The following is an 18,350-nucleotide window of genomic DNA, read 5'->3' as shown; positions in this document are numbered from 1 at the left end:
ATAGAAACTTGGCACAAATATTTTGAGCTCAACTACTGACCGAAAGGTCAGACATTCGAGTCTACCCAGGGGTACCAAGGAAGAAAGGCCTGGCTCTCCGCACCCATTAAATTACAGCCATTGCAACAGTTTGACACACATGGGGTGGCCATGAGTTGGAATGAACTTGACAGCAACTGGTTAATAGAAATTAAAGCTAAAGAATGAAGAGGGAGGAGTGGGTTGCTAAGTCTGACTTGTTTTGAGCACACCCAAAAGCACCTCACCCTCTTCATCCTCTTTGGCACTCTTCATCCCAAGTATAATACCAGAGCTGCTTGAATTCCTGCAAACACCCTTTCAGGTCCATTCCAGCTGCTGCCTCCACTGAGGCTCCCAGCTCCGCTCCAAGTCAATAGCGGAATGATCTCACTCTGGCTGGCTCTACACTCTTGCATTCATTGTGCTGTCATTGTTAGCTGCCGTCAAGTGGGCTCTGACCCATAGCGACCCCACGTAAAACACAATGAAATGTTGCCCGGTCCTGTGCCGTCTTCACAATCTTTGGTCTGCTCGAGTCCATTGCTGTGACCGCTGTATACTGTCTTCCAACTTAGAGGGTTCATCTTCCAGCCCTACATCGGATGATGTTCTCTTGTGATCCACAGGGTTTTCATTGGCTGATTTTCAGAAGCAGATCACCAGCCCTTTCTTCCTGGTCTGTCTTAGCCTGGAAGCCTCCTCTGAAACCTGTCCATCACAGGTGACCCTGTTAGTATTTGAAATAATAATGACATAGCTTCCAACATCATCAGAAAAAAAAAAAACCTGTTGCCGTTGAGTCAATTCCAACTCATAGCAACCCTACAGGACAGAGCAGAACTGCCCTATAGAGTTTCCAACGAGTGGCTGGTGGATTTGAACTGCCCACCTTTTGGTTAATGTCCAAGCTCTTAATCACTGCACCATCAGGTCTCCTCTAGCATCTAGAAACATTAGGTCACCACGGTACAACAGACTGACACATGGGTGGTAAAAGATTCGGTTAGCAGTAGGAGAAATCCTTTTTCTCACGCAAGGATGGACAATGAGGTTGTTGGAGCCACACGGCATTTGGATAGGAAGCCCAGCTGGTCCTCACATCTTCCAAATTCCTAGCAACACCTGTAGGGCTAGAACAACAAAACATGCCTACATTACTTGTTACATTTCCAAATTTACCCATTACAGTACAGTGTGCCATGACATAAGTGTGTTTAGCCAACTCAGAGGCCCCTTGGATATTTCACATGCTACAGAGAAGATATCTCAGTCCACCCAAAACTACCGACCTGAGATAATCTTTACACCTTAAACTTTCAGCCAGAAATATCCCCTGAAGTCTTCTTTAAACCAAACAATACTTTATTTATTAGTAAAGAATGTCTGCCTTGAGCATGGTGCTCTTTTAAGAACTATCTACATGGGATCAAACCAACAACAGCAACTTGAAAGGTTAGATAGGAATCTAAGAGGGCAGGCAGTTTACGTTCATGGGGGAGGAACAACTCAGAAAAGGAGGGTGAGAACGGTTGCACAACTTGGAGAATGTAATCAGTGCCACTGAATTGCACATGTAGAACTTGTCGAATTGGTGTATGTTTTGCTGTGTGTATTCTCAACAAGAAAAAAGAAATCTCAGCCTATGCAAACACCACTGTGTAAGTCCAGAGCCATCGGGGGCGCGGACATGGCAGAGTTTACCCTCCGCCCCATCTGCTGGCTCTGGTGTGCGTCCTGTAAACCTCCACGGAGCTCCCACATGTGGCATCTGCTCACTCTCAACGTCCCCTGTAACCTCAACACAGAGACCCATGAGTCCCCTTCTCTGACAGCTGCTGGGGTCCATGAGGTCAGCCTTCGAGGCTGACTCCAGACGAAATTTCCAAGATATACCTGGAGTATCCACCACCCACCTGTCGGTCTGTTGTACTCTGGTGACTTGCAAGTTGCTGTGATTCTGGAAGCTATGCCACCAGTATTTCAAATACCAGCAGGATCACACCTGGTGGACAGGTTTCAGTGGGGCGTCCTGATGAAGAGAGGCTAGCAAGAAAGGCTCAGCAATCTATTTCCACAAATCAGCCAATGAAAACCCTATAAATCGCAACAGAACATTGAGACGGTGCTGGCCGATGGGCCCCCTAGGTTGGAAGGCCCTCAAGTTACACAGTGGCCGCTACAATCGTGAAGATGGCGCGTGAGCAGGCAATGTTTTTGTTCTTTTGTTCTGTTGTACATGGGGTCGTCACGAGTCAGAGACCACCCAACCATGAGTTACCCAACTGGGTGACCCCAACCCTCGTGATGCCTTGGCCGCCAGAGTTAAGTATTCACAAAAACACAGTATTTTCCACCCAATTTGATAAACTACTAAGATGTTTACCGATGTGTTTGCTATTGACTCACTGAATTAACACTGAAAACTCTTTCAGGGATGATGTGAGATTGAATGAAATCATAAATCTGCTCTTTAGAACTCAGCATCATTTTGGAGGAAATCAAATAGATCTACTTATATTTTTAGCAATTTTCAGTTTTGATCCCAATGGAAATGTTTAAGGTGAAAAACTGACTTGGAGTGGTTATGTAATAATTGTCCTATAAATGAATGTTGTTGGGTCAATTCTGACTCATAGTGACCCCATGTGACAGAGTAGAACTTCCCCATAGGCTGCGTAGAGTATAATCTCTATGGGAGCAGACTGTCAGCCAGGTCTTTCTCCCTCGGAGCCGCTGGGTGGGTTTGAAGCACTGACCCTTGAGTTAGCAGTTGAGTACTTAGCCATTGTGCTACCAGGGCTCCTTTATAAATCAATAAGCAGCAACTAAGTTTCTACTGGGTACTGGGTAATTTTCCACTGGGATGTCATACAATGTGGATAGAAACACCATGCATGTAGATTTTACCAGGCATTTGCCAAGGTTTCTTATCAGATTCTTGTGGGCAAGGTGAGGAAATCTGAGATGAACAGTGATCCATATAGCTGGACATTGTTACACAAAACATGAACTAATTTGATTAAAGTACGAATTAATTTGACAAAGCCACTTTGTCCATTTTAAGAAGAATTTTTTTTTTTCCAGTTGGGATGATGGCATAGGCAGTATATTTACCAAACTCTCAAATGCTGCACAATAAAATGATTTGACTAATATGGCAACCAGGTTAATAATGTTCCCTGTGTATACTTTGTATTTTCAAAGTACATTTCTGGCTCTTCCTTGAAGTTCAAAGTTCTTTTTATTCACCTTATTTTGACTCTGGTGCCAAGTGCAGGTCAAACACATAGTGAATGTTAGAAGAATGAAGATGGAAGGAAGAAAGGAAGGAAAGGTGGAGAGGAAGGAAGGAAAGGTGAACAGAAAGGAAGGAAAGGTGAAGAGAAAGGAAGGAAAGGATGGAGGGAGGAAGGGAGGGAGGGAGGGAGGGAGGGAGGGAGGGAGGGAGGGAGGGAGGAAGGAAGGAAGGAAGGAAGGAAGGAAGGAAGGAAGGAAGGAAGGAAGGAAGGAAGGAAGGAAGGAAGGAAAGGAGGGAGAGAGGGAGGGAGGAAGGAAAGAAAGGAGGAAGGAAGGAAGGGAGAGAGTGAGGGAGGAAGGAAAGAAAGGAGGAAGGAAGGAAGGGAGAGAGTGAGGGAAGGAGGGAGGGAAGGTAGGAGGGAAGGGAAAAGGCAAGAAGGAGAAAAAGAATGTTATCTAAGCTAGTTTATAGTCAATTTTTCATAGGCTTCCCATTAATTCTTGTCACTGTGATAGCAGTGAAATTTAACACAGCACCTCAAAAACATGTTATTGGTAGGTGGCTGAATGAATTAGGGGTAATATCTGCATAATATAATAATCATTTCCTCTATCTTTATGGTTCACAAAAACCTCCATCCAGCGGAACACGATGGTAAAATATCATACCCTCCATCACTCAACCTGGCAGAAAAAAAAAAAAAACATTTGAGAAGCAAAAATAAGGTGAGCAGAAGGTCCTGTAAATGTACGTTTTCTACAGTGTTCCATAAGTAGCACAGTATCTGCAATCCTGCCTGGACTATAATTTACAAAGAAATAAGGAGAATTCCATCAAAATATTAAATTCAAAATAAATTGCCCCTCCAGTTTCATTCGCGAGCTCCAGCTCCGTCTCGCAGTCTCACTATAATGGATCATTAATTACAACGCCTTCTGCATGTTTATGGACACAGGGAAAAGGTTTCCATTGCCAAGGGCTTGTTTATAAAAATCTGCACTTTCTCAGCCGTGGGGCTGAGCCCAGAAAGAAAGAGAACTCTCCCGGTGGTCACGGAGTGAATTCCAACTCACGGCGACCCCACACGTGCAAAGTACAACTACGCTTCATGGGGTTTTCAAGGCTGTGACCTCTCAGCAGCAGAAGGCCAGACCTTTATTCCGAGGCACCTCTGGGTGCATTCCAACCCCCCCCTTTTGGCTAGTAGTCCAATGCTTAATCATTCGCGCCACCCAGGGACTCCCTCCTGATCTTAGATAATTTAATAAATGAAAACAACTACAACAAAAATCCAGCTGCCCCTCATGGTGACCCCACGTGTGTCAGTGTAAGGCTGTGCTCCATAGGTATTTTTTTGGAATAGATGGCCAGGCCTTACTTCTGAGGCATCTCTAGGTAGACCCCACCTGCCAACTTTGCAATTCAAAGCTGAGCACGTTAACCGTTTGCACCACCCAAGGTCTCCTTCCTTATTAAATCAATAAGACCAAACCGGTTGCCGTGGATTCAATCCCGACTCACGGCACCCCCATGTATGTCAGAGTAGAACTGCACTCCACAAGGTTTTCAATGGCTGATTTTTCAGAAGTAGGTCACCAGGTTTTTCTTCCAAGGTGCCTACGGTCAGACATGAACCTCCAACCTTGTGGTGAGCAGCTGAGTGTGTTAATTGTTGGCACGACCCTGGGACTCCAATTTTTAATGAATGGAGAAGGAAAAAAGGTAGCCATGGGCTCAGAGAAGAGGGAATAAATGTTGCCCCTAACAGATACTGTGTTACCCATGACAACATAGCACTCGCTGGTTGATCACAATCTACGTTATTTGTAGCATTATGGTGTCTGGCCACCCTCATCGCGTCCGCGGCCCAGAGTGAAGCAATAGCATTATCTGGGGTCTCTCTACCCCCACGTTTGCCCTCCAATTGAGTCCATGAAGCAATGCTTGTCAACCGTAACAACCACCATCACCAGCTTAGCCCGGCTCTGGGTGCTTCCACCTAAAATGCTAAACCTTGCTTTCCTGGGTCTTTCCAAACACACATTCTCTTGAAATTTCCTCATGGTAAACCAAGAAGCTGTGCTCCTATTGCAAACAAAAAATTAGCCCAATCACAGACTTAACCCTGCTTCGAAAGGAACCGCCTTTGCTTAAATAACTTTCCAATACCAAGCCTTTTTCCCCCAACTAACTTCCTCAAATAGCCTATAAAAAGAGAATGCTATCTTTCTCAATATGGAGCCCTGGAGATGCAATGGCTGAGTACTCAGCTGCTAACCGAAAGGTTTTTTTTGTCTATGTATTTATGTATCTATGTTCTATATATCTGTATATTTATCAAGTCCCTCGGTGGGTGGTGCAGAAGCCCTGGTGGCTCAGTAGTTAAGAGCTCGGCTGCTAACCAAAAGGTTAGCAGTTTGAATTCACCAACCGCTCCTTGGAAACCCTGTGGGGCAGTTCTACTCTGTCTACAGGGTCACTATGAGTTAGAATCGACTCGAGGGCAGCGCGTTTGGTACAAGTTTGAGTGATGCAAATGGTGAACACACTCAGCTACTAACTGGAAGAATGTCACCTTGAGCCCTCCCAGAGGTGCCTCAGAAGAAAGGCCTGGCAATCTACTTCGGAGAATCAGCCATTGAAAACCCTACAGAGCAGAATTCTACTGTGAGACAGGGCAGGGAGCCGTGAGTCAGAACTGACTGGGAGACAACGGGTTTGGTTTGTTTTCGATAAAGTCTGCGGTCATGTTTTACTCAGCCCAGGGAAGTCATAGCCTCTGAAGTGACTGGCACATACGTCCCTCAATAAGTACCTTGGAAATTGTGTTAAATGGGTTCAGAAACTGCCACTTTGGTAAAGCGAGCAAAAATATCACCACATCGCCAGGAAAAGAAGCCTCCATGGGCATTTCAAATTCCTGCAACCAATGTCAGGGATGGACATTGCCGATTCTGCATAATTTACACGCTCACAATTTGCTCCAGTTGGTACTCACGTAGCCGACAACCGCCTGTGCTTCTTACCGCGCGTTGACGTTTACAGTTTGGCCTCGATTTCCCTCTGATAACCACGGTGGATGTGGCTGAACGCACTGGAAAAAACCGCAGTAGTAACTACTACGCGTTTCACAGTAGCATTCCCCTGATACAAACAACAGTTCAGCCGGCACAGGCAGCGTCCCAACCTCAAAGAAGGCCCATAAATCAAAAAAAAAAAAAAAAATCCCGTGAGTGGGTGGAGTGGTCATGGAGAAACCAACGTGAATTACTGCTCAACAGGAATATTGAATTCTTAAATGAGCTGTAGACTCTGGTTTTTAATGGGAGCAAGCAGTAACCAGCCATAATAAAAATAATTGAAACGAGAGTTGGAATCCATTAATCTACCAGGAAGAGCCTTAAAGAATAAGTGAAGCAGAAAAACAGCCAAATGTATGTGACAGACCCAGATAGATGTCATTTGTTCCTAATGGCCACAGGGGCCATCAATAGCTGAGAGAATGGTACAGATAATAGGAATAAAACTTTAAGACAAAATTCTTCGCTGGAAGGAGGGCAGAGTGGAGAATAGGAAGGGTGGTTGGTGGAATAAATGTGACTCCTTGTTGCTTTGTTGAAATATATATATATATAATCATGATACCGCATAATATATATGATTAATGAAGTAACAAAAGTGCTACGGAGTGAACAAAACTCGTTTTTTTCCCCTCCCTCCTGCCATTTACATAGTACGGAATGAATGGGAATCAGTCTTGAGAGAAACTTCTGTTAACGCCTGTCTTAGTCACCTAGTGCTGCTGTAACAGAAGGGCCAAAGTGGGGGACCTGAAGAACAGACATTTATTTTCTCACGGTTCAGGAGGCTAGAAGCTGGAATTCAGGACACCGGCTCTAGGGGAAGGCTCTCTCCCTCTCTCTCTGTGTCAGCCCTGGGGGAGAATTCTTGTCTCTTTCGTCGTTCCTCAGTTCCTTGGTGTCATGGATTTAATTTGTGTCCCCCCCAAAAATGTGTGCCAACTTGGCTAGGCCATAATTCCCAGTATTGCGTGGTTCTCCTTGTCTGCCATTCTGTCATCTGATGTAATTTTCCTATGTGTTGTAAATCCTGTCTGTATGATGTTAATGAGGCAAGATTAGAGGCATTTATGTTAATGAGGCAGGACTCAATCTATGAGATTAGCTTTTACCTTGAGTCAATCTCTTTTGAGACATAAAAGAGAGAAGCAAGCTGAGAGACAGGAGGGCCTCCTACCACCACGAATAAAGAACCAGGAGGGAAGCGTGTCATTTGGTCCCAGGTCCCTGCGCTGACAGGCTCCTAGACCAGCAGGAGATTGATGACAAGGACATTCCCCCAGAGATGACAGAGAGAGAGAAAGCCTTCCCCTGGAGCTGACACCCTGAATTTGGACTTCTAGCCTCTTAAACTGAGAGAATAAATTTTTGTTTGTTAAAGCCACCCACTTGTGGTCTTTCTGTTATAGCAGCACCAGAAGATGCAGACATTTGGTCATCTCCATGTGGCATCTCCTTTTCCCCGTTTGTGCTGACCTGTCTCTGTTCCTATGTTCCTCCTGTAATTCAGCAGTGATTAGAGGTAGGAACCCCCCCTACACTGACATGGCCTCGTTAAAGAAACAGTCTCTCCTGCTTTCACCCTTGGCTTTCCACCCGTTGTCGCTGCCCTCACCTCTTCATTATTCTTCCGTAGCAAAATAACAGTTCTTAGCAATATCCCATCTGGGTTCTCTAGAGGAGCAAACCCAGTGCAGCATATATAGATATATGTTGTTGTTGTTAAGTGCTGTCAAGTTGGTTCCAACTCATAGCAACCCTATGTGCCACAGAAAGAAAAACTGCCTGGTCCTGAACAATCCTCACAGTTGTCGTTACACTTGAGCCCATTCTTGCACCACCATCTGTCAATTTGTTGTACTGTAGGGGCTTGCGTGTTGCTGTGATGCTGGAAGCTTTGCTGCCAGTATTTCAAATACCAGCAGGTAGCCCTTGGCAGACAGATTTCACCTGAGCTACCAGACTAAGACAGACTAGGAAGAAGGACCTAGCAATCTATTTCTGAAAGCACTGGCCAGTGAAAACCTTATGAATAGCAGCGGAACATTGTCTGATATACTGCCGGAAGATGAGCCCCTCCGGTTGGAAGGCACTCAAAAGGTGACTGGGGAAGAGCTGCCTCCTCAAAGTAGAGTCGGCTTTAATGATGTGGATGGAGTCAAGTTTTTGGGACCTTCATTTGCTGATGTGGCACGATTCAAAATGAGAAGAAACAGCTGCAAGCATCCGTGAATAATCGGAACCCGGAATATAGGTACATATAGAGAGAAATTTACTTCAAGGAAATGGCTTACCCATTTGTGAGGAAATGGCTAGCAAGTGAGGACTAGCAAGTCCCAAATCCATGGGCCAGGCAGCAGAAGACCTTACATGGTTCCAGGGGCTAACGAACCCAAAATCTCAGGTCAGGTGACAGGCTGGAGGCCTCTGCTGGCTTAAGTCCCAAGAACCGGAGGTCAGACAATGAGAAGACTGCAGGGTCAAGAGAGCTTTGCCAGAGTATTCACTTATATACTGCAGTCAGGCCACGCCCCCAAGGAAACTCCCCTTTTGACTGATTGGCTGCTCAAATCATATCATAAAATGGAAAATGGTTACATAGTATCTGGTAAACCACTGAGAATTATAGCCTACCAAGTTGACACATAATATCCGGCAATGCCATTCTTATCATCAGAACTACTATTTCCTCCATGCCTTCAAATGTTGGACAAATGACCTGTCCAATTCTGTCCCTTGCTATGGTACATCGTCGGAAACCACCACCAGTAAAATTTGAGCCATCCACAGCCTATACTCCAAACACCAGTGATGGGGTCCTCACTCCCAGCCAGGTGGTGAATATTCACCTTCCAAACGCCATCTAGTCTCTTAATCTCAGACCTCTCCTGGTATCAACTTAAGTAAATGAATTTCTCAACAAGTAGACGCTAAATGGTGTTATGACAGACCAGAAGAGAAAGAAGGAAATCAAAGACTCAAAGAAGAAACTAGCGTACAGGACAAAGAGTCTACACAAACCACGGCTTCATCTACCCTGAGACCAGAAGAACTAGATGGTGCCCGGCTACCACTACTGACTGTTCTAATCAGGACCACAATAGATGGGCCCTGATAGAATGGGGAATAAATGTGGAACAGAACTTCAAATTCCTAAAAAATTAAAAAAAGGAAATACTGACTTACTGGACTGGTTGAGGCTAGGGGACTCCCCGAGACTATTGCCCTGAGATACTCTTCAAACTTTGAACCAAAACTAACTCTTGAAGTCACCTTGTAGGTACATAACAAATTGGCTCAAAAAATAATATCACTCATAAGCACTGTGCTCCTCTAAAAATCACCTGTAAGGGACCAAACAATCAACAATGACTTTATAAAAACAAATATGAGAAGGTAAAGGGGCAGGGAAACTAGATTAATGGAAGTGCAACAACCAGAATGGAAATAATGACAATGTTCATGCATTGTGAAGAACATAACTATTTTAAGAATGCTTTTTATTAAGTCTTTTATTTGGTATTAATTGTTTTATTAAGATTGGGAATTTATTAAGAATTTATTTAATTGTAAGTGTTAAATACAGAGACAGTGGTGGTTCACGGTAAAGTCCTCACCTTCCATGTGGGAGACCAGGTCCAATTCCCAGCCAGTGCACCTCATGCATACCAACCACCTGTCTGTCAGTGGAGGCTTGCGTGTTGCTGTGACGTTGACCAGGTTTCAGCAGAGCTTCCAGACTAAGGCAGAGTAGGAAGAAAGGCCTGGCAATCTACTTCTGAAAGTCAGCCAGTGAAAACCCTGTGGATCACAATGGTCTGATCCACAACCGATCGTGGAGATGGCTCAGGACTGGTCCCATTATTAACCATCATATCTGAATAATATTCCATTGTATGGGTGGAGCACGCTGTCTTTATCCAGTGATGTTGATGGACACTTGGGTGGTTTCCACCTTTTAGCTACTGGAAACAGTGTTGCAGTGAACATTGGTGTCTATATATCCTTTTGAGTCCCTGCTTTTGTTGCGCTGGGTCCACATGAGTCGGGGGTCTGACTCTACGGCGGCTTACAACCACCAAACCAATATACAGCAAGATTCTACGGCAGCTTACAACCACCAAACCAATACACAGCAAAGTCCCGGTTCGTGGACATTTCTTAGAGGAAGGAATTAACGTATAAGCACACACAGTTGTAAACACTCTTCTGGACTGTTACTTTCAGAATTACAGTGCTGTGATAGCAATTGTTTTGCTTTGTTTCCCTAAGATTTTACAGGCAGTTAAGCTCAGTATCGTTATGGGGTTTAATCTGTTCCACCATCTCCTCACAGCAGGAGTCATTAAACACTGTGCATGGGATGAAACCATCCGTACAAAAGGATCTTAAAAAGTTAATTCAGAAAACTATCGACATGAAAAAGAAAAAAAAACCAGCGGTGCGTTTTTAAAGGCATTTCGTTTAAGAAATACACCCTTGCCTTTTATTTTCATTTTCGTTTAAATAAAAAGAGCATTACAAATTACCACTGTCTTTTATTGCCGCATGTCCTTGAGTATTTGTTGGGGTTATTTGTTTTTTTATATATTTCAGTGGCTTACACACTGACTCTGGAGACCTTTGTCAATCACACAAACATACAAAACAACTGAAGTCTGTATTCAATTGTCGTCTTGGATAATCAATAACCATTCTGAGTGTAATTCCAGTGTCATAAAGTTGAAGCTATCTTCTCTGCTTGCCACACCGGTTGTCGAGGACTCAGCAAACCAGTGTGTGTGAACACACTCTGTAAATTTAAGGGGCTACCAAAACGCGAAGAACTGTCCCCAGGGGCAATGGAGGCTCAGCAGTACAGCCCTCACCTTCCATGCAGGAGACCCGGGTTCAATTCCCAGCCAATCCATTTCATGTGCAGCCACCACCCATCTGTCAGCGGAGGCTTGTGTGGGACTGTGATGCCAAACAGGTTTCAGAAGAGCTTCTAGACTAAGACAGACAAGGAAGAAAGGCCTGGCTGATCTATTTATGAAAATAAACCAGTGAAAATCCTATAGGTCAAAACAGAACACTGTTGGACTTGCTTGCTTTACCTCTGTCATCTGAAGGGATCAATCTCTGGAGGAGGACATCCTGTTTGGAGAAGTGGAGGACCAGCCAGGGTGAGGGACACCCTGGATGAGCTGGATTGGCAAAATAGCAGCAACAATGGACGGGAGCATACCAAGGATCACGAAGATGGTGCAGGGTCTGCGGCGTTTTGTTCTGTTGTGTATGGCGTCGCCGTGAGTCTGGGGCAGCTAACAATAACATCCCCCCAAAATGAAGGAACTCTGATTAACTCTTAACACCAAGCTTTCCAGTTCACAGTCTCCCAAACGCTGATGCTTGCTGAATCTCATTTAGGAACTGGGCATTTTGTCTACCTTCGTGTTGATTTTCTCAGCAGCAATGGTGTTCTCAAGGAAACCACGGCAGGAAAGCAATTCTCAGCCAACCGGCCCACGGAGAAGGGCAACTTCCTTTCAAAGGGCAGGAGGACAGACAGAACAGTCTAGAAGGATAACCATCAACTCAATACCAACAGGTGGTCTTGATAGTTTACCAAATATTTTAAAAAATAATGTCATTGTGGTGAAATATACAGAACAAACATTTGCCATTTTGGCCATTTTTAGGTGTACAATTCAGTGACGTTAATTACATTCTCCATGTTATACCGCCTTCGCCACTATCCGTTTCCAGATTTTTGTATCACCCTTAAAAGAAAATGCAGTCCCTGGCTGGTGAAAATGGTGACCCTCGCTCAGCTGCTAGCCAAAAGGTTGGAGGTTCGAGTCCACCCAAGAGGTTCCTCTCAAGAAAGACCTGGCAATCTACTTCCCAAAAAATTAGCTGTTAAAAGCCCTGTGGTGCACAGTTCTACTGTGACACACATGGGGTCATCGTGAGTCAGAGTCTACTCCGTGGCAAATGTTTTTTATGTTATGTTATGTTACATTATATCATGTTAAACTACATTGTATTATAGTCCCTGGGTGGTACAGACACACAACTGGCTTGGCTACTAGCCACAAGTTTGGACTTTTTATTCCCTTGTGTATGGGGTCACCATGGGTTGGGGTCAACTTGGAAGCAGCTAACAACATTCATAAAAAGATGGTGGAACTCTGGTTCTCTCTTGTCCCCAAATCCCCATGCTTCCCACTTCATAGCCTCCCAAACTGCTAACTGAAAAGTTGGAGGTCCCAGTCCACCGAAAGATGCCTCAGAAGAAAGGTCTGGCAATCTACTTCTGAAAAATTAGCCACTGAAAACCCCATGGTGCACAGTTCCACTCTCTCATGAGGTTGCCATAAGTAGGAGTGGACTGGACCATTACTGGTTAAAAAAAACTCAGTTCCCCTCATCAATACCACGCCATGTCCCCTCCCACTCGCCCCTCGTAAGCACTAATAAACTTTGGTCTGGAGATGAATCCCACTGGGAAACTCTAGGAAAGGTGTGGAGCCCGCACCTGAGAAATCCCAGGGGGTGATGAGGTTAGAGAGCTGAAATACTGACCCACTAATTCCGATAAAACCCACCCACTGCCGTTGAGTCGATTCCAACTCAGAGCGACCCTATAGGACAGAGTAGAACTGCCCCATAGAGTTTCCAAGGAGCGCCTAGTGGATTTGAACTGCTGACCTCTTGGTTAGCAGCCGTAGCACTTAACCACTATGCCACCAGGGTTTCCACTAATTCCGATAAGTTGTATGATAGCTTCGTAGGGCTGCCATAAGGAGCCCAGGTGGAGCGATGGATAAGCACTCTATTCTGTCACATGGGGTCGCTATGGACCTGTATCAACTGGGTGACAGTCAACAACAGTGTACCAGTGGATGGAATCCCCGTTAGGAATAGGGTTTCTTTGTTACGTTAATAAGGCCATATCAGTGTAGGGCGTGTCATAAACCAATCACTTCTGAGATGTAAAAGGAACACATTGGGCACAGAAGCAAGTAAGCAAGAATGGGGGAAAGAAAGATGCCAGGTGGAGAAGGAACTAGAGAAGCTGAGACAAAGAATTTTTTCCCAGCGTAGACAGAGAGGGCCCTCCACTATGGTGTCCTGAATTCAGACTTCTAGCCTCCTAAACTGTGAGAAAATGAATTTCAGGTCATTAAAGCCACCCACATGTGGGATTTTCTGTTATAGCAGCAGTAGGAGACTAAGACAGAGGAAAAGAAGGAGGGCAGACGACGGATTTATCTCCACATCAGCAAAACTGGCAAACGGGAGACCAGCTTCTTGGGCGGCTTGTCCATCACGGTTGTCTGTGAGTCTCTACTTCACAGTGATTTGAGTTTTCTCTGCTCCACAGTTAATGTGGCAGCTACACTGGCCGCTTAATTGCTTTCTGCTCCTGGGAATTCAGAGACCAACGCAATAAAATGAAGGGACACAGGGTTTAGAACAAAGAGCACAAGCCTGAGAATACAACCACCTAGTTTCAAATCCCTATAAATGACAGCTGTGTGACTCGATAGAGTACCTTGCTTGATTGTACAAGCATCCCCAAAAATGTTTCTGTCATGTGGAAAACAGTGTGGCGTTTCCCCCAAAATGCTACACGTAGAGTTGCCATGTTGTTGTTGGATGCTGTCGAGTAGATTCCAACTGACGGTGACCCCATGTGACAGGGTAGAACTTCCCCATAGGATTTCCAAGGCAGTAATCTTTGAGGACTAAGGTGTACCTGACCCAAGCCACGGTATTTTCAATCACCTCATATGCATGTGAAAGCTGGAATAAGGAAGACCAAAGAACTGATGCCTTTGAATTGTGGTGTTGGCGAAGAATACTGAAAATACCGTGGACTGCCAGAAGAATAAACAAATCTGTCTCGGAAGATGTACAACCAGAATGCTCCTTAGAAGCAAAGATGGCGAGACTTAGTCTCACATACTTTGGACGTGTTATCAGGAGGGACCAGTCCCTGGAGAAGGATGACATGCTTGGTAAAGTAGAGGAGCCGTGAAAAAGAGGAAGACCCTCAATGAGATAGATTGACACAGTGGCTGCAACAATGGGCTCAAACATAGCACGGATTGTAAGGCTAGACAATCACATAATACTCCATTTTTCTTTCTGGCTGAGTAGTATACCACTGTATGTATGTACCACATTTTGGTTATCCATTCCTTTCATGGGCAGTGCTGCAGTGACCACTGGAGTACATGTGTCTGTTTGAGTGGCTCCTTTTGAGTCTCTTGGGTATATTCCTAGCAGTGGAATTGCTAGGTCATAGTGTTAAGGAGCCCCGGTGGTGCAGTGGTTAACGTGTTCAGCAGAGAAAGATGTGGCAGTCTGCTTCCATAAAGATTTACAGCCTTGGAAACCCTGTGGGGCAGTTCTACTCTGTCCTATAGGGTTGCTATGAGTCAGAATCGACTCCTCAGCGGTGGGTTTTTTTTCAATGGTAGTTCTATTTTTAATTTTTTGAGGACCTACTACAGTTTTCCACAATCAGTGTACCATTTTGTAGACCAACCAGCAATGGACAAGGGTTGTAATTTCCCCACACCCTTGCCAACATTTGTTATTTTCTGATTTTTTTGTTTGTTTGTTTTTTTGTTTTTTAATTTAAGCATCCTAGTAGGATTGAGGAAACCCTGGTGGTGTAGTGGTTAGGAGCTCGGCTGCTACACAAAAGGTCAGCAGTTCGAATCCACCAGGTGCTCCTTGGAAACACTATGAGGCAGTTCTACTCTGTCCTATAGGTTCGCTATGAGTCAAAATCGACTCGACGGCAGAAGGTTTTTATTTTTATTTATTTATTTTTTTAGTAGGAGTGAAATGATATCACACTGTGGTTTTTAATTTGCATCTCTCTAATGGCTAATGACATTGAGCATCTTTTCATGTGTTTGGTGGCCGTGTGAATGCCCTCTTTGGCGAAATGTCTATTTGAGTCTTTTTTTTTAGTAATACTTCATTGTGTTTTTGGTGAAGGTTTACACAGGAGTTCAGGTTCCCATTCACCACCTTCTACACAGATTGTCATAGGACGTACCCCATTTACATTCTCATTTTTGTTTTTAAAATAATTGTTGACCATTTGGTCTCATATAGGTGCTTTTTTAAAGGAGCACAGTACTTTCGGGTGATATTATTTTTTGAGCCGATTTGTTATTCAGCCACAAGATGACCTCAGGGGTTAGTTTCAGTTCAAGGTTTGAAGAATATCTCAGGACAATAGTCTCGGGGAGTCCTCCAGTCTCAACCGGTCCAGTAGGTCTCTTTCTTTGTATGTTTGTTTGTTTTTAGGAATTTGAGGCTCTGTACCGCATTTTTCTGCCATTCTATCAGTATCTATCTATTGTGGCTCTGATTAGAATGGTCAGTAGTGGTAGCCGGGCACCATCTAGTTCTTCTGGTCTCAGGGCAGATGGGACCATGATTTGTGTAGACTATTCGTCCTGTAGACTGGATTCTTCTCTGAGTCTTTGGTTTCCTTCTTTCTCTTTTGCTCTGAACAGGTAGTGACTAATTGTTGTATCTTGGATGGCCACTCGCAAGCTTTTAAGACTCCAGCCACTACTCACCAAACTAGAATTGAGTACACAGCTTTACGAACTATATGATACCAGTTGACAGAGATGTGCCATGAGATAACGCTCCTAATCTTTCAAACTCAGAGATCCAATCCTGCAAGATGTTTGGTTCTGTCTAAGAAGTATCCATAACTGTGGCCCCTAGGTCCTTTATTACATATATAAATACATACACATATGGTCACATAGATGAGTATACATATATACATGCATAAACCTACATGTACACACATATGTACACATCTATACACATATATAAGGAGCCCTGGTGGTGCAGTGGTTAAAGCGCTCAGCTGCTAACCAAAAAGTTCAGCAGTTTGAACCCACCAGCTGATCTGTAGGAGAAAGACATGGCAGTCTGCTTCCGTAAAGATCTGCAGCCTTGGAAACCCTATGGGGCAGTTCTACTCTGTCCTACAGGGTCGCTATGAGTTGGAATCGACTCGACAGCAATGGGTTTGGTTTTGGTTTTGGTATACGCATATAGACCTAAAGCCCGTACCCGTTGCCGTCAAATGGATTCCGACTCAGAGCAACCCTGTAGGACAGAGTAGAACTGCCCCATAGAGTTTCTAAGAGTGCCTGGTGGATTCAAACTGCCAACCTTCTGGTTAGCAGCCATAGCTCTTAACCACTACGCCACCAGGGTTTCCCATATATACCTACATACATACATCTATACCCACACATATATTTTCCTTTGTTCATTTTTTGATTAGGTTGTCTTTTTACTGTTGTCAAAATTTTATACATATTTTGTTTACTAGATTCTTATCAGACACGGTTTCTAAAGATACTCTCCCAGTGGTTACTTGTCTTTTCACTGTTTCGATAAATTCTTTTGATGAACAGAAACTTTTAATTTTTATGAGGTCCATGTTTATTTTTATTATTCTTATACCTGTTGCTCTGCGTTCCCATTGTGGTCTACTGGAGAAAAAACAGAACAGAATTCTTTTGCCATCTACAGCCTTTCCATCTTATTGTTCCCAATATATGTCACCATTTGCTTCAAATCCAACCAATTTTCCATTCAGATATGACATATAAAATACATAATACATGGAAAAGTAAATTATCTTATAACTGCACGATTGAGTTGGTACAAGACATAAGTTGTTCGCTGCCCTTGAGTTGGCCCTGACTCATGACAACCCCACGCACAACAGTACAACATGTTGCCCCGTCCTGTGCCATCCCCATGATCAGTTGCACACAGGACTGTTGTGATCCAGAGGGTTTTTATTGACTTTTAGAAGTAGATCATCAGGCCTTTCTTCCTAGTCTGTCTGAGTCTGGAAGCTCCACTGGAATCTGTTCAGCACACGGCAAAACACAAGCCTCCACCGACAGGTGGGTGGTGACCACAGTTAAGGTGCATTGGATGGGAATCAAACCTGGGTTTCCCGTATGGAATCCTACCAAACCACCACTGCCCTAGATAGATAGATGAGATAGATAGATGAGAGAGAGGGGGAGGGGGAGGGGGAGGGGGAGGGGAGGGGAGGGGGAGGGGAGGGGGAGGGGAGGGGAGGGGAGGGGAGGGGAGGGGAGGGGAGGGGAGGGGAGGGGAGGGGAGGGGAGGGGAGGGGGATGGGGAGGGAGGGAGAGGGAGAGGGAGAGAGAGAGGGAGAGAGAGAGGGAGAGAGAGAGAGACAAACATATGGGTATAGACACCTTATTGTTGTTAGGTACCCTTGAGTCATTTTTGACTCATAGTGACTCTATAGGACAGAGTAGAACTGCCCCATAGGGATTCCACTGAGCGGCTGGTGGATTCTAACTGCCAATCTTTTGGTTAGCAGTCAAGCTCTTAACCACTGTACCACCAGGGCTCCGGATATAGATATAGTTGATGCGAATAATGTTGATATTGTTTTTTATAATGATAATTGGCCCCTTTTTGCTAGCTTGTTTACTGTTTCACACAAGTGAGTTTTATCTTCTCAGTCACACGTTAAGTTCTTTGAATTTCTCTAAATTTGTTTTTCTTCCACCATCCCCTGCAAGGAAACCCTGGTGGCGTAGTGGTTAAGGGCTACGGCTGCTAACCAAAGGGTCAGCAGTTCGAATCTGCCAGGAGCTCCTTGGGAACTCTATGGGGCAGTTCCGCTCTGTCCTATGGGGTTGCTGTGAGTCGGATTAAACTCGACAGCAAGGGGCTTGGTTTTTTGGGTTTTTTAACAGGAGGGACCTTTGTGATGGGACTACTCTGTGTTTTGACTATGGTGGTAGATACATGAACCTCCATGTGATACAATTCTAAAGAAATAAAACGCACACGCAGAAAAATGAATACAAATAAAACTTCTCAGCCTGCCCCCTGTCCCCCATCTCACTTCCCCACTAGGCTGCTCTATTCCCTGGGATATCTCTCAAATAAGTAACTTTCACCTGAATTTCACCATG

General features: G+C 44.5%; 1 protein-coding gene across 4 annotated transcripts in view; it reads right to left on the bottom strand.

Moving 5' to 3' along the window:
• Positions 1-18,350, bottom strand: part of LOC111747943 (protein kinase cAMP-dependent X-linked catalytic subunit) — a 131,497-nt gene that overhangs the window by 55,154 nt on the left and 57,993 nt on the right. Inside the window, exon 4 of one of the 4 annotated variants that reach the window (XM_064277930.1) lies at positions 5,651-6,353. The exons of 2 other annotated variants lie outside the window; for them this stretch is intronic. The gene's annotated coding sequence lies outside the window, so the exon portion shown is untranslated. Of the gene's footprint in view, positions 1-5,650; positions 6,354-18,350 lie in introns of those variants that run through there. One more of the 4 variants, XM_064277924.1, reaches the window with a different exon arrangement.

Source organism: Loxodonta africana, chromosome X (genome assembly GCF_030014295.1).
Source record: "Loxodonta africana isolate mLoxAfr1 chromosome X, mLoxAfr1.hap2, whole genome shotgun sequence".
Lineage (NCBI taxonomy): Eukaryota > Metazoa > Chordata > Mammalia > Proboscidea > Elephantidae > Loxodonta > Loxodonta africana.
The sequence above is the reverse complement of the archived record's forward strand: the minus strand, read 5'-3'. Positions and strand labels throughout refer to the sequence as shown.